The sequence below is a fragment of the Cryptotermes secundus genome, unplaced genomic scaffold, assembly GCF_002891405.2.
Source record: "Cryptotermes secundus unplaced genomic scaffold, Csec_1.0 scaffold200, whole genome shotgun sequence".
In the NCBI taxonomy this organism is placed as follows: domain Eukaryota; kingdom Metazoa; phylum Arthropoda; class Insecta; order Blattodea; family Kalotermitidae; genus Cryptotermes; species Cryptotermes secundus.
In genome coordinates this window covers 902,863-920,497 of record NW_019727788.1, presented here as the reverse complement: position 1 = coordinate 920,497, position 17,635 = coordinate 902,863, and the positions used below count along the sequence as shown (strand labels likewise).

The following is a 17,635-nucleotide window of genomic DNA, read 5'->3' as shown; positions in this document are numbered from 1 at the left end:
AGGGTGTGAGAAGTGACAGGCGGCCAGTGGAAGAACGAGTGTTAAGAAACTCCTCCCACCACAAGCTATGCGCGGATTTGACTATGAATGCGGGGCCTTGTTCGAAGTTACGTGACACTGTCTGTATTTATAAACAGGAAATTACGTAACACAAAGGTCGCTGAACGCACCGCTTATGCATTTCCTGTGACTGCAATGAGAACTGTCGCCAAAACGTGGTGATTCTCTTCAAAGGCACGAAGGATCACGAGCTTCACGGCTGTGATTTACATCACCACAAAAGATTTTATTTGTGGGCTTCTAGTCTCGTCTTCTCTCCTCTCCCTTCCTCTCCAGTTTTCTCTTCTCTTCTCTTATTTGGGTGGAGACTCAGGCAGATAAAAATGACCATAAACAGAACAACGCCGGAAATGATTGTAGGATAAAAGGATCACGAGGCGTAAGTTCTTGCGAGCTACGGAATCCTCAAGGCGGTGAATATGAAGATTGCGGCCTTCTGGGTTATGACACCATGTAATCCGTCCGGTATGAGGCTACCGCCATTTCGGAAGAACATTCGTACATGGCGATCCAACTACAAGGACCCGGCACTGCAGAAATTGCAGACTGAAATCTTCATATAAGTCCGTATGTATAAAGTTAACGTTTTGCATAATCGTTACGTCTTGTATGTGTTTTGGGGAAATGTGGTGAAGCTAATAATTCTTGATATCAATAACTGCTTGGAAACGAGCACAAGTTATGCTCAGGCGGCATTAACCATCATAAGCTGGATAAAAGTTGGTAGGTTCCCATAGCAATTATGGAGGCAATGATGAAGAGAGAAATTCCCCAGCACCTGTGCCCTACTCGAAGTCCAGTTTTGAGAAAACTTCATTAATGCCAAGCAGTATTCATTAATAGTTCACTGCCAGACGCTCTAAATCTCTGAAGATCTGGTTTTCATGCATTTCTTCGCTTTAAAGGACAAATGAAAACTGTGGCCTGCTCTTTATACAGAATGTCCCAGGAATGAAAGGCCAATTACTCTAGAGGTAACGTTCCCACCTCATGACTCGTGGTACGCGGGTTCAAATACCCGGCGGAGGTCGTCGAATTTTTAAGGGCGGAAAAATTCAGGGAACAAGTCCTCCGGGAGGGACTTTAAGCTGTGTGTCCCGTGTCGTAACTTTACGGCATGTAAAAGAACCTCATATCCCCAAAGGGGATCACTGAGCCAAATTACAGGACGTTTCCCGCCCAACAATAGCCTCTAAAGCCTCTGATAGAGGGGGGAAGCATTATAGACACCGCTAAGCAAGTGGCCGAACTCGCTTGCTCGGCGGGACTGATGGTACTCACCATTTATCGGTAGGGTAAAGAGACTGATAGAATATCATAGAGGGAAGAACAATAGATCAAACTGGTCGCGGTGCATGGGGAAACCCACCCTCTCTAAAAAAAAATTCTGGGAGGTCATACTATCGGTTATTCTGAGCAAAAAAGTGTATATGTACATGTGTCCTATTCGGAACGGTTTCCGAGATAAAGCTATTTCACTGTACAGTTCCAAAATTGTAGATAAGAAAAAAGGAGACATGATGGCATACAGTGCAATGGTTTGACGTAAATAAAACACCTGAAGATGGCACATTAGTGCCGAAACATGTAGTGAAGAGAAAGGTGAAATTGTGTGCAATGTAAGACGGTTGGTACAAATACACATCATGAAAGAAAAAATATTACCTACTCTCTCTAATACCGGTATTGATTGTTCAAGTGACAAAGTTTATACAGATTACCTAGTACGTATAATACATTTTCGAAAATTCCACCGTCAACATCAATGTCCTTTGCAACTCGTGTGAGTACAGCATACACCATATCAGCATATTCGGCATATGCGAAGATGCGCGGCATTTTTCACAACATTTCTACAAGGTCACTATCAACAGTCACAACGGCAGATTGCCGATACACATGCGGGAGGGAGGGACAACAGTGGGCGCCAAACCAAACTATTGCGGAGTGAAATAGCTGTATCTCGGAAATCGTTCGGAACAGGATACATGTAAATATATACTTTTTTGCTTAAAATGGCCGATGCTATGACCTCACAGAATATTGACCTTTCCTTCTGGGACATTCTGTACTTTCAGATCAGTATAAAGCTTCTGGCAGTCTTAGTTCTTCTTACATCCACTTGGCGATCTGGAGCCTCAATCGTTTCCCAGAACGCAGCAGTCCATTCATTTCTTGATACTATATACGGCCCTTAACAGGGACACTTAGACGCAGGTTGCAAAAATTTAAACTGCTAAATAGTCTATCCACTTTATGTTTATTCTGTTGAAATATTTACTTTTCATCATTAATGTTTGCCTTAAACGTTTCTGGTGCATAAATTCCTGCCCACAGTGATTACGAATGGAGAAGACAGAAAAAGCAGTCACGACTTAATTTCATGTATCACAGTATTTACGTCGTTCACTGCAAGCCCTCAGCCTCTAAAGACACGTGTCGATAACTGAGCAGTTAATTCTCCTAAAGGTAAAGGTAAATATATTGTCACGCGTCGGGTGTGTGACTTATAAGAGGGCTTTCGGATTAGATAATTAGCTTTATTGCGCCTTATACATTCACACAGTTCGGGAGTAGAGCCAATTATGGCGCTACCGCTATTCAACACACTTTACAATTCACCGTTGCACACGCACTAGGATCCTCAGTCTTCACTAGTAGTATCCTGGCAACGGATTTTCACACAGTCTGGCTGGCACTTCAAATCACAGGTGAAGTCTTCCTTGCGCCTCCTAATTCCTTTCTCGCAATTTCTTCTCAATCACCTTCGGCTGCCATCTCCTGAAATCGATCCTAATTCTAATTCTAGTCAGAGTCAGAGTCAGAGTCAGGGTCAGAGTTATTTTATGACTGGCGGCTTACCGCCAATCAGTTTGTCTTGGCGTCAGGCCACTTGAGGCCCACGACCAGAGTTTCCCCCCCCCCAACTGAACTCTTGCGCTAGTAGCCCTTATGTAACATCCTCACTAACGAGAAGATGGGTTTGTCTCTTATGAATACACGTGACCTTTCGTCAAGTGTATATTCCGCACATATAACATATTATCGAAAATTCTTCCTTTTGCACTATACACAAGTCCTCTGTCAGTACAGGCTTTACAGAGCAGATTATGCCTAACTTACATATATTATGCTCCAAAAGATACTCTACCACATAACACAACCGACTAATGGGACACGAAAACAGTTGCGTAACTGAACTAAGCAACCCATTAAACATCAGACGAAGATTAAAACGACAATGGCCCTCAGACTTAAAAGAACACACTGTTGAAGATGGGTAGCCGTACTCAACAACATACATAGTATACTACATAGGAGAATCATCACTGAATGATCACTTCGCAAAAGTGATTTCTTACAACATATTTACTTATTGCTCCATTGTAGAGTAGATTGTAAATTGCAAGAAATAATAATAAAAAAAATATTATGCTACAATGAAAACTTAGTTATTTGAACGGTCGTAAGCTTGACCACCGCCAAATTTAATTCTAGCTGCGCGAGATCCTTGTTATATATCCTCGGGGCGGACCACATGGCAAATACCGTCTTCTGCTGTTAAGAGCGTGTTTACAGCCCCGTTGTCTAGCAACAGACGTCCTATTGTTGCGTGTGGTATGTTGTGGGAGCGTGTTACCGGCCCGTTGCCTAACAATACACGTTCACAGTATTCTTCAGTGCAGTATCAAACCATGCAAATGCAAATATATACACTCTGCATACCATGGCGGCTTTGCCCCCGGTAAAGCGTAGCTGTGTAGGCACCGTAAGGTCATGAGATTCTGACTACATGTTGTGATGTAAAAAAAGAATCCCTCTGGCTACCGCAAACCGAACACACCGATCTCCAGCCCGTAATCAGTTACTTAAGTGACTAAGCTGTCCTGATTAAAACAATTTGTTTCTGGGCAGAAATTTTCGAATAACCACGGTTATGACACTATTAACCGCAGGGAACGAAGAGTGTCATTACTCTTTTATGACATGACGTGGATTACAAACCAATCGTTAAGGTGGAAACCCTACTTGGACCGGAGATCGGCTGTGCTGAGGTTTCTCGTCGTACTCCTGAATCCCTCCAGCTAAATGCCGGAACAATAGGCAGTTCCTTTCATGATCACATCCCATTTATTATTCACTAAACACCCTGCCACGGCCGGTCACGGTAGCCGTGCAGTCTGAGGCATGTACTGTCTTCGCTCGCTCGGAAGCCGGGATCGTGAGTTCGAATGTGTGTATGCGTTTATTCTGTGTTTGTCTTTTCCTGTGTGTAGGGAGAGCCCTTGCGACGAGCTGATCACCTGTCCAAGGAGTTCTACCGTTTGTAAAATGATCATGAAACTGAGAAATCAGCCCCATGCTCCAAAGTGAGAGCAAGAGGAGAAGAACATCCTGCCATAGACCCCATATAACCAAAGCTATTTAAAGTGTCGTTAAATAGACAAATATAACTGAGGCGAATTAAATTTTATGGATCTACATCAGAATCATTACCCACATAACATTGGAAGGACGCAGGAATTCCATTCCGCTACTTGCCTGGTTTTCTGCGGGAACTCCAGAGCACCGGTGGAGAAGCCGCTGGGATTGCAGTGAGATTACCGGCTTGGGACGCCAGCTTGACTCCTACCGACGAACCTACAAAGCAAAACGAAACCATCTTTACGTTTAAATCTAAAAGTCTGTGACGATGGTACATTAATACAAATATTATGTTTCTGGACATTATCCATCGTCCTGTTATTTTGTCTAACACACCATCTTTATTTAAAAACACGTTTCGGAGACTGAACTCTAAGGGCGGCCGCACACCAATTGCGTCAAGACAAGCATCAAGACGTGAGATAAAATATGCAGTCTTGCTTCATTCGTGATTCGTCAGCATGAAGCTGACGTCAACATCATGACTCAGACGTGTGTGCGGAGGTTTTCATAAGCTCATTCGTTTCAACTGTGCTCCTTTATTTGCGTCATGTCGCAGACATCGTGTCTTGACGCATGCCGGTGTGCGGCCTAACTAAGTCTTCAGGTAAAACCTACTCAGTTTGGGCCAACCGGCAGAGACAGAATCCAGTCCCCGAAACGTTGTGCTTCAAATAAAAATAGGACGGCGGATAACGTCCAGAAACAATATTAGCATCCTTACACTGTCCTTCCTAAAATAACTAGAATTTACATGGCACTAAATTCTAATATTACAACATACATCTTGCGCTGATAGATGACCCACATGGATGGCGGTAAGAGCCATTTCTGGAGCGAACGACAACCGCTGAGTGTTATGGTGCACTGACAGCTCATCCAAGTAAGAAGATCCAGGCCCTAACCATTCCTGTATGCGCCTTTGATTTCTCAGATTTCAGCTACGTCCGATCCTAGGAAGGTTTACAGCGCAGGAGAATTTGATGTTTAAAATCGACTGATTCTTAAGTTATTTAGGGACGCTATTTCAGCTGCAGAGGGTACGTAGTGTCGCTTATGATAATATGGAACTATATACTGTCCTGTTTTGGCATTGTTTCGATAATTGCGTGGAGAAACTGAGAAAACCACAACAAATATCAGTCACAGTAGCAGGCTCCAGAGACTACTTAAGAACATGTCAGGATGAATCACCGCTAGCTTCCTTTCCTCGGTATTCACCAACGCTACGTGATACAGTACCACCAAATGATCTAAGAGAATTATTATTGTAATTATTATATTAATTATTACATTAAAGTACATGAATCATATTTTGACACTTTAAGTTCTGGGAATTTTTATAATTTTTCGGGGTAGTAACAGTAAGTAGCGAATTTGAACTACTGTAGGAATTAGAACCGTGCCGCAGTCTGGCTCTATATGTTACTCCAGTTAGATCTAAGCTTCAGTACACTTGTGGGATTGTTGATGCTTAAAGAGACAACCAAGTAGTAAACTTCAATAAAAATTTTTATTGTTGCTACGTAGAATGAATACACGGACGAGTTTCGTTGGTCGTTGTTTAGTAGCGCTTCAGACAATGGAAATTCCTCCGCTTCTATACTCTCTTCTGTTATCTTTTGGCTTCCGGTTGGTTCACGCTCTGTAACTTAGGCTTCCTCAGTTCCGTTAATGTTTCGTACCAATTTGTTTCCAAGGAAACCTGACTGCTGAGCCGTTGAGCAGCAGCGGATGGTTCCTAGATTGCGACTGACGACTAGCGTGTCAGAGGTCCGCATGTTTACCTTTGCCGCCAACGGCGCGCGAACCAATGGGCGTTGCAACTGCCATGGTCCGCGCTATTTGGAATTATATTACATATTCTGTTGCCATGAAACTGGAACCCATCAAGCAGAAGTTTGAAGCCTTATTTTCAAAAATGTCTTTCCCCATGTCCAGTACATGCATGCTAATATTTTGGAGCAGTTAAAATTGCACAGCTTACTTATGAGGACGTATCGCTTTTGACTCACTCCTCCCTATTCATGTTCACACTGGCTCTCAAATTTTGTGCGTCTCTTCTGGAAGCGCTGTGGATTTTCGAGTTTCTGCTTGACATATCAGAGATCTCTCTTTGTTTAATGTCTACTCTTCAAGTACATTTTGTCATTCTGTTAAATTCGCTTCAGCTCCTACTGTTCTTTGCAGGTACACTGACCTATTAGGAACCATAACTGTTTCTCTTAATATTAACTTATTTGGTACTTTCTCAATTATTAAAATATTGAATTCAATTACATATGAATATGGGCATACATGTTCTCACAACACACTGGTTGGCGTTACTGCACTTACTGAATTTTTAATATTGTCTAAATTATGCCGGTCCACGATAGCCGAGCGTTCTACTGCATGTACTGTCTTCACTCGCTCGGAAGCCGGGATCGTGGGTTCGAATCCCACACATGGCATGGATGTTTGGTATGTGTATGTGTTTATTCTGTGTTTGTGTTGTCCTGTGTTCAGGTAGAGGCCTTGCGACGGGCTGATCACTCAACCAAGGAGTCCTACCATCTGTAAAATGATCAAAATTAAAAACAACCTCGACACCGTAAGGTATAAGAGGAACGGATTAAGTAAGTAAGTAAGTCTATATGACTGGTAAAATATGCCAGAAGTGGCCGCAGTAGAAGGGACTTAGACCCACCCCACTAGCAATAAAAAAAGTCAATATGATATGAACTGTTTCATTTTACCTTCTGTTTGTGTGTATGTGTTCGTTTTCTTTCCTTCTTTTGTTGGTGCATTACGATGTTAAGTAAGCAAATGACTAAATAAAGAAGTGATTTATTGTTGTTATTATTATTATTCCACACTGCATGTTTCGTGGATTTCACTGATCATGTAATGTTGTTAGGGCAATGAAATGAAAGAGGCCACAACGAGGGAGACGTGTAGCTTGGACGGGGAAGTAAAAAAAGATCGCATACACAATATCTGTACATAAATCCTTTGGAAAGCGAAAACTCGGATGCCCTGGAATGAGATGGGATATTAATATTAAAGTAGATATTAGAAAGACGATTCTCAGGGTGGGATCTGGATGAAAGTGGCCCTGAATTGAGCCGAGTGGTTGAACCTGCAGGTTCTGCTTCTGATAGGCGGGTTATTTTGTAAGCTAACTTCCTTTACCGCTGTTATAAAGTGTGTCCTGTATTACACTTTTATAACCAGTGTTGCACCCTTAAGGCCATAACAGTAGAATTTTAGAATTACAGCAGTATCCGGAAGAGATTGCAGAAAGAAGTGCTGTGACTTACGAATGTAGGTTAGTGCAGTGAAGACAACATTGCCCACGAAGTCCAATACAGCTGAGTTGCATATGCGCACATACAGTATAACCAGGAACTACAACGAGGACAGCACAGAATGTTGACTCAGCGGTGGCTTCGATAAATACCTCGGGGTCGGTAGACACGGAAGCCATATTGATAAAAATCTGAGAGTAGTTGACAGGGAAAGCTAGGCCTTACAGCCCTCAGACAGCTCGATAACACGTCGCCATAGCTCAAGCGGTTAGTCGCTGGCTTCCCACCGCGGCGGCCCGGGATCGATCCCGGGTCTGGTCAAGTGGGATTTGTGGTGGACAAAGTGGCGTTGGGGCGGGTTTTCTCCGAGTACTTCGGTTTCCCCTGCCAATCTTCATTCCACCAATTGCTACACAATCACCCTCATCTATCATCTGGGGCTGGTACAATAGGCCAGAAGTGGCCGCAGTGGAAGGGACTTGGTCCCCCCCCCCAGAAGAACAGCCCAGTCGAGAACCATGGAACTTCGAGAACTTCTGTTCTCCACCGTCGCCTCCATTACCATCCAAAGTTAGTGGTACCACGAATTGCAATTGTGGGCAGTGCGGTGTTCGGCTTCGGATCCGTCGGGACTAGGGTAACGTAGTGGCAATTTGGCAACGATTTTTCAGTTTGTACACAGTGGGAAATAATTATGTATTTAACTACCTCCCCTTTCGTAATCTCCCTTATCCTCACCCCGCTTCCAAAGAGATTTCCCTGTAGTTACAGCAGGGTCGTGGCAGCTACGAAACTTCTTAAACTAACGCCCGCCCCTTCAACCACACTGTATGGTTTACCGATTTAAAAGAAACATGGGTTACATAAGAGCATTGCGATAACATTTAATAATGTAACACGTATATAGAGGCATATTCTTATTTATGGATTATTACTATTATTAGCTGGAACCAGGATAGCACAGTCGGTATAGCGACTGGCTACGTGCTGGACGACGGAGGGTTCGGAGTTCGAGTCCCGGTAGGGTGAAGAATTTTCTCTTCTCCACATTGTCCAGACCGGCTTTGGGGCCCACCCAGCCTCCTATCAAATGGATACCGGGGGGGGGGTCTTTCCTCGGGGGTAAAGCTTCCGGGGCGTGAAGCTGGCCACTCACCTCCAACTAGTGCCGAGGTCAAGGAAATATGGATCTATTCCCCCATACTCCTTCAGAGACTAGCGCTTAATTAGATAAGTACAGGACAAATTTACCTATTATTAATTTTTTTCCCCTTGGCACTACAGCCCCAGTGGGCCTAGGCCTACTTCCATGAACTCCGTTCACTTCGGTTTTTCTAGATCTTACACATACGGTAGGACTCCTTGGGCGAGTGATCAGCTCGTCGCATGGCCTCTACCTGTAGACAAACACACAAAAACGCACACAAACATCCATGCCCTAAGTGGGATTCGAACCCACGATCCCGGCTTCCGAGCGAGCGAAGACAGTGCATGCCTTAGACCGCTCGGCTACCGTGACCGGCACATATTATTAATAGTAATTATTATTTATTAGTGGTGTTGGTGGTGGTGGTGGTGGTGGTGGTAGTAGCAGTAGTAGTACTAGCAGCAGCAGTAGTACGATCATACACCTATTGAGTCTTTTATGACTATTGTGTCCGACCGTTTTCGCTCCTTAAGGCTGAGAAACTCCACAAGTCATAGTAGGGCATCATACGGACCAGCCATGTGAATCGTAACTTTTAACTTATTTCTCACAACACCCGACCTTATGATACAATTCAATTCCCTACACGAAGCAAAATCCTTTTAAATTAGCTAACAGTCGCCTACTTAATCAAGATAGTCCCAGATGTATGTGAAAACCGAATTCATCAGAGTTCTCATGAGCCAGATAATGGATGAGTAAGACGAACCCATTCACAACATCACAACATATTTCTGAAGACTTTAAGATTAATTTTATAATTATCATCCCGTATACCCGTTATCTGCAACGTACGTATCCCAAACCTTCCAGTTTTTCCAACTAAAATTCTCATTTCTCCCACGCCTGCTACATTTTCATACAGGTCTCACGCTGTACTCAACTCACGGAAGCCTCAAATCCATACAGGAAGCTTTTCGCCGATACTGTCTATTAAACTCTACGTCAGAAAGTTAACGGTAGAGTTTCTAGGGAACCTGCAATCAATCTAGACGTCATTGAATGGAAAAAACGCCAAGCTTTTGCTTCAAGAATGATTGACTGGACTGGTGAAAGCACTGAGCCAAAATGAAGGCTATACAACCCGTATGGCTAGAGATATGAGAAGTTTCTTAGTCTCGCTTCTTTCGACGACAGCCTGGAATCTTGATGCGTTTTTGTACCGAAAGGACAAGCCATCGTTAAGTATAAACCGGCACGTAATGAATTCTTCTTCTTCCACAAGATTAAACTGGACAATGGGGAAGAATTTTTATTGAAAAAATGTAATATTGTTAAAAATATGTGCAGTTTACTAGCACAGCAAACTGCAGCCGAAGCAATAAAATGTAGCATTTGAGCAAGAAATGACCTGACACAACGGCAGTTTGCTTCAAGAACGTAAACAGCCCATTCTAAACAAACTGATAGTTGCTTACTAGGATTGAACTTCGTTCTGAAATGGGAGCGACTGCGTTCCCTTGAAATATGCGTACTTATGTTACGTGAACGTCACATTTTGAAATTTAATACTTCGTTGTAAGATTTGAGGTTACTACAGCGGTCATTATGAAGAGTTCTATCTTATAGGATATAACACCGTGTAGTACGCTGAAAGTCGATCGACGTTTCGAAGAACAAGCCAAGCAAGGAGATAGCATGAAGCAGGTAGAAAGTAGAGCAAGATATAAAGCTTAATATTACGTTATCTAATTTCCTCGTTGAATGGAACGGAATCAGCTTTCTGACGAAATTAAAATGAATACGAAACCGAGTCATTTCCTGTTTTATCAGACAAGTACAATTCATGTAGGATCTGAGGTCTTCACACCGGTGGATATAACACCATGTAGTCCGCTGAATGTCAGCCTACGTTTCGGAGAAATATATCACCTCCATCTTCAAGATCGAAGAACAAACCGACCAAGAAGCCAGCGTGAGGGCAGGTGATAAACAGAGCTCTCATGAGAGTGTTGATATGTTCCTTCAACCATGATACGTATGCAGTGTCCGTCTTTTAGTGCACTCAATTTCACTTGTTTCCTTCAAACTCGTCGGTTGACTTTCGATGCACTACACGGCGTTACATTACAGAATACAGAAAGCTCCAAGCACTTCATGGTTTCAATTTTTTTTTTCAATTCGGTTAATGACGGGTGGAGTCCAACAGGGTCAAATCGGCACGCCGGCCACTGATTGGCCTACTGTAGCCTGCCCCGGGTGATTATGATGGTGGAGAATTTGGTGGAATGAAGATTGGCAGGGGAAACCGAAGTGCTCGAAGAAAACCCGCCCCAGCGCCACTTTGTCCACCACAAATCCCACTTGACCAGACCCGGGATGAAACCCGGGCCGCTGAGGTTCGTTATTTTCGTATTTCGAATTTCTTAAATTTGTGGTTTGTAAATGAAAATATAACTACCATAATGTTATTTCTTTTGTTGCATTTTAATTCACTGTGTTCCACCTCACATAACTCACACGTAATATAGAGGTGTCGTGCTATTTTCTTATACCGTAATATCTACTGGAAATTCCAGACAGGCAGATGGCCTAGCACTGACCTGACAAACAATGGGTGACAACTTTAAACAAACTACTCGAAAAACAAAACCTCCGTGGCCTATAGCTCGCAAGCGAACTATACCGACCGAGCGACCGCAGCTTGTCGGCGTAGTCAGTGCCGACTTCAGCGGATAGAGGGTATCGTGTGGTCAGCGCAACGGATCCCCCCGGCCGATATTCTCTGTTTTCTAAACCGGAGCCGCTATTTCATTGAAATATCTCCTCAATTATCCTCACGAGGCTGAGTGGACCCCGTTCCAGACCCACTACTTCTCAGAAAACCTGGTAGCGCCGGGAATCGAACCTGGGACCTCTAAATCTGTATCCAGCAATTCTGACTACTACCACAGAGGCGGGTTATTGTTATTACGCTTTATTTTTAATTAGCATATCTGCAGGTCATAATGTCACAGACCACTACAACTCATTACACACAATAAATTAACTTCATATCATCACATATAACCCGTCCATCTCTCCATATGACACAGTGATGACGTTCCAGTGTTCTGGCATACAGTTATGTATGTAATGGTGTTTACAGTGAACGTGCGCCATTAGAAACAATGGAATATAATATCACAGAGAAACTATACACGTGTGGGCCCAGAAGGAACTGTTAAAACAACTAAGTATTTTGTTCTTTGGCTAATTATGTAATTACACTGACACTGCAGGATGTGTCAAATTATACTGTCACGTGTATGGGTGACGAAAGACGGGTTTTGGATTTGTAATTGGATTTACACACTACAAAGCGAATCTTCACGGATTTATAACAAAGGAACAATAAAAGTTTCCTTAAATCACACACTCCCAATACCACTGCACTAAAGCACTCATAAAGTCTTCAAATCATATTGTAACGTGCGTATCCAAACCGTCACTTCCTAGGCAACGGTCCACGTCCCCGCTACATGCAATATCGTAACTCTAACAATGAGTCTACACGGTTACAACGAATTGTTAGAAGCATTGTGTAACAACGGGAAATACTGCGTTTCCTAAGTAACGGATTGTTGAACCAGCAGGTAACGAGCGTAGGACACGTGAAATCGAACCTTGGCAAGAGGTGTCCTCTATTGAGTCCGCGTGCGACCTATATAAAGGGTCCGGCCTCGAACGGAAGTTCAGTTATCAGGCAGTAATGAGTTTCATTTAACTGATAACACTGATAACACCCTTGTGGAGGCGGGGTCGAATACCTCCACCGTGACCGTGCGAGTCGTACGAGGCGATGAAAAGGGAAGTCTCAAATCCGAGACAGTAAAATACGGTCGCGAGTCCCAAGGGACTCGGACCCAAGAAAGACTGCGCTGGCAAAAAAAGACAGACCCATCCTCTCGTGAGAGAGGGCGTCCCACAAAAAACAAAACCGTAATGTTCAACAGTAATAAATGGGGCTCGACACCAAGACTTACTGACTGACTGACCGTCAGTCGCAATGTGACTTGGACTTTGAAGTTTAGTCTTAAGAGAGTCGCCGTCGAAGGCAGTTGAAGTCTAGTATTGGCCGAGATACAGTGGAAGCAGTAATTGTGATACTGCAAGTGATAACAAGTGTAGAGTGTGAGTGTGTAGAAGCGAAGTACAATAAATATTCGCTACATCCTTGACGGCGTAAAGTTATTTGTCGCGTGACATACCCAACACGTGACAATATGTTAAACGTTCTCAGGCTGCCTTCTTGTACTCTTCTGTACTCCTCGAGCTTAACGCTGCTTGCTTGTTCGCGTGCTTCTGCCGCTATTATTGCTTGTAACTGCCTTGAGCGAGTCCGAGTCCAAGTCCAAGTCACATTGCGACTGACGGTTAGTCAGTCAGTCAGTAAGTCTTGGTGTCGAGCCCCATCGATATTTATTGCCGTTTGGCATTTACGGTCTTGTTTTTGTGGGGCGCCCTCTCTGACGAGACGATGGGTCTACCTTTTGTATGTGCTGCTGGCCCTTGCCAGTGCGGTCTTTCTAGGGTCTGAGTCCCTTGGGACTCGAGAACATATTTTACTGTCTCAGATTTGAGACTTCCCTTTTCGTCGCCTCTTACGACTCGCAGGGTCACGGTGGAGGTATTCGACCCCGCCTCCACACGGGGTACTCTTACTTATATAGCTGCGGAATGAACATGGACCTACAGTAAACACATATCACATGATCGCCATCCAGCCAGTCTACTGGCGCGTCAGTCGGTCCTACAGAAAACATAGCTGCCTCTATTGTTGCTTGTTGAACAGTGTTTACAGAGCTGTTGCCTGGCAACACGTTAATCAAACCCGTTATCTATATAAATAAAAATGTATAAATATTTGTATATGGACGGTTCCCCAGTTTATCGCTGCTTTATATCTTCTGGTTATAAGGCCTTCAAAATGTCTCTATAAACAACATCTTGACCGGTGTACTCTCTTCACACACATAACAGGTAGAAATCCATCTACTGTAACCAATTTAATACCTCAAATAATAATATTTTTCTTGTCTTGTACGTTTCGACCACTAGTGGCCATCATAAGGATGAAAAAGAGAAAAATCAAGGTAAAATTATCCCTGGGCTTAATTAAGCAGAACGCCATGAAGATGCGCGGGGACTCAATGTACAGCACCACCATTCTTTATCTTGGCAGTAGATGGAGGTGAGTGGTCAGCTTCACGCTCCAGCCAGAGGACAGCCTCGGGTACCCATTGGATAGGAGGTTGGGTGGTCCTCAGAGCCTGTCTGGATGTTATGGAGAAAAGAAAACTCTCACCCCTATCAGGACTCGAACTCGACCTCTCAACCGTCCATCCCGTAGCCAGTGGCTATGCCAACTACTCTCCCATACGCCAGAAAGGCCTGCTAAAGGCAAAGAGGCAAAGGAATAACATTTCAGGTATGAGGGGTTGCACAACGGGGGCTATTGTCATGCTTTTAGACATTACACGTGCCGTGTAACGCAAATAAATGGTCGACATCACCGCCACATAAACTGTTACCGTCGGTTTCAATACTGGTCGTGTTTGAGCACGTCAGCCCTGCGGTGGCTCAGTGGTCCACACATGTAATGGCTACAGCGGGCTTTGTTACAGTGGCGTTTGACATCATGCAGAGCCCATTGCTGACAACCCTTTAAGAATGGATGTAGAAGCAAGTTGTTGTGCTATATTTACACTAACCTTTCCCAGGTTTCAAGTCTGTAGAAACTGAAAACAGCGGGGTACCTTCAGAAAATAGCTTTTACTGTCTCTACGGGAACTCTGACCGGAGAATCTCACTAAAGTATGTCGTAATTCGGGGTTCTGGGATTTCGCTCCGGTGATAGTTTTAAATTTTTCTTACACACTAATGCTGCAATTTTGTTTGGAATTAGTCTTGGCCGGATTCATGAGCATCTCGTATGTATAATACCCGCTGTATATAACGTGTTAGCCCGAATATAAGGCGATTTACTTTGTACAAGTACTGTTTCTTAAACCAGAGAGGTCAACTTATGTTCGGGCTTTAATAAGTGAGAATTCAAGGTAGATTCTTTCTTAATTTTCTTGGGGGTGGGGTGAGATTGAGTCCACTTGGTACGTCGGCCACAAATGGCCTGTTGTACAAGCTCCGGATGATAGGTGATGAGTGTGGAGTAGTAGATGGAATGAGAAATGGTAGGAGAAACCGAAGAAGTGGGAGAAAACTTGCCCGTGTCCACCAAAAATCCCACATAACCTGACCTGGGCTCGAACCCGGGCCGCCGCCGTGGGCTGAATTCAAGGTAACTAAGGTTTGTAACGTCTCTAACTCGAGAATATCAATATTTCAAATTAGCAAACCAGATTCTAATTTCATAAAATGTCCAAACATGTTTCAGTTCTTCGTTTGGACAAATTCGACTTCAAACACTACTTTAACAATTCGATAACCCAAACTAGATTCAGTTTCATAACAGGATTAACGCACAAACAATGGATTTTGAGTAACAATTTTATAAACAATACCGCAACTGAAACCAATTCCGAACTGATAAAAGATCATGCGTTATACTTGAACTACGTTTAGAACAGGCGTAGTTAAACGGTTCATAAATATTTTTAAATCTGCGTCGGGTATTTTTCTCATAGATTATATTACGTTATACGGGAATATATTTAAAATTAATTCTGAATTCGCTAGCGATGACGGTACGACAAAATTAAGAAGCTAATCTTACTCATCACTAGAATGCCACATACACTTTCCAGGGATAACAAAGGTAAAGTTCCAAGCACTGCTGACCTCGGAATGCCACATGCACTTTCCAGGGAGAACAAATGTAAAGTTCCAAGCACTGCTGACCTCAGAATGCCACAAACACTTTCCAGGGATAACAAAGGTAAAGTTCCAAGCACTGCTGACCTCGGAATGCCACATGCACTTTCCAGGGAGAACAAATGTAAAGTTCCAAGCACTGCTGACCTCAGAATGCCACAAACACTTTCCAGGGATAACAAAGGTAAAGTTCCAAGCACTGCTGACCTCGGAATGCCACATGCACTTTCCAGGGAGAACAAATGTAAAGTTCCAAGCACTGCTGACCTCAGAATGCCACAAACACTTTCCAGGGATAACAAAGGTAAAGTTCCAAGCACTGCTGACCTCGGAATGCCACAAACACTTTCCAGGGAGAACAAAGGTAAAGTTCCAAGCACTGCTGACCTCGGAATTATGAAGCAGTCCATGTTTCATTCACTGCGTTGGACACTGATGGGCAATGGAACAGCATTCACTGTCCCCTTCCCAAAGCTTACGCTGCCATACTTGCAAACAGCAGTCATCCGCAGTAAACACTGATGAATCTATGAGCATTCGGTCGCATGCATTTGATTCGTGAAAACGAAATACCTGTCGGCTGTCAGAGTAACGGCATGTTGACATGCCTCAATATTTCTGACCTTGCAGGAGGCACTGTCTGTACGGTCTGCACGAACACACATAGCAAACAGAGCTTCGAGTTGTTCGAGACGGCTTTCATACTTCGACGAAAATCATAATAATGGTTTTCAAGAAGCATAATTCAACTGAAACATGAAAATTAAAAACAAAGTTTGTTCTGGAAATCCATGTTTAATCTCTCATCGTATATATGTATTAAGCTGGTACAGAAGCACTGGCCGATCACAGTGGCCGCGCGATCTAAGGCATAAAAGTTCGATCCAGGGTCTGGTCAAGTGGGATTTGTGGTGGACAAAGTGGTGCTGGTGTATGTTTTCTCCGAGTAGTTCGGTTTCCCCTGCCATTCTTCATTCCACCAACTGCTCCACAATCACCCTCACCTATCATCTTAGGCTGGTACAATAGGCCAGAAGTGGCCGTAGTACAAGGGACTTAGTCCCACCCCACCAGCAATAAAAAAAAGGCATGAAATGTCTTCGCTCGCTCGAAGGCTGGGATCGCGAGTTCGAGAGTTTGAATCCCACTCAAGGCATGGATGTCTGTATTGTGTGCGTTTATTCTGTGTTTGTGCTGTTCTGTGTAGGGGTAGCGGCCCTGCGACTGGCTGATCCCCCGTCCTAGGAATCCTATCGACCGTGTATAGGGTCAAGAAAACGAAAAAGCGGCCAAGGCCCAACAAAGGGCCGTAGAGCCATAATAATAACTGAACCACCGAGGCTGGTATCTATCGTGCTGTTTTGCCTATAGCAAGCACGAGCAGACATTCTGCAACGTATTCATTATCTTTATTATTTATTACTGTAGAAAACTATTCAAAGAAACTGACAAAAATTTACAGGGAAATAAAAATGTCTTCCGTACTGCATGCGGTCTAAAACAAAATTATACCGTTCATTCACAAAAGGCTACCACAATTACTAGACAGAAATAAAAATAAATTTGGCACGTATACGTATATCTATTATAACTACAGGTGTTTATTTATAGTTACATATGACAAGCTGGCCGGTAACGGTAGCCGAGCGGTCTGAGGCATCTACTGTCTTCGCTCGCTTGGAAACCGGGACCGTGGGTTCGGATCCCACACAATGTATGGATGTTTGGTACGTGTATGTGTTGTCCTGTGTTTAGGCAGAGGCCTTGCGACGAGCTGATCACTCGTCCAAGGAGTCCTACCGTCTGTAAAATGATCAGGAAACTGAAAAAGCAGAGGACCGGG

The 17,635-nt window shown here is 43.6% G+C and overlaps 1 protein-coding gene across 2 annotated transcripts in view; it reads right to left on the bottom strand.

Annotated features, from left to right (window-relative positions):
• The window catches only part of LOC111864950 (dual 3',5'-cyclic-AMP and -GMP phosphodiesterase 11), a 657,492-nt gene that overhangs the window by 296,026 nt on the left and 343,831 nt on the right, over nucleotides 1–17,635 (bottom strand). For both annotated transcript variants that reach the window (XM_023852595.2, XM_023852594.2), the window contains exon 2: nucleotides 4,603–4,701. The gene's annotated coding sequence lies outside the window, so the exon portion shown is untranslated. The remainder of the gene's footprint in view (nucleotides 1–4,602; nucleotides 4,702–17,635) is intronic.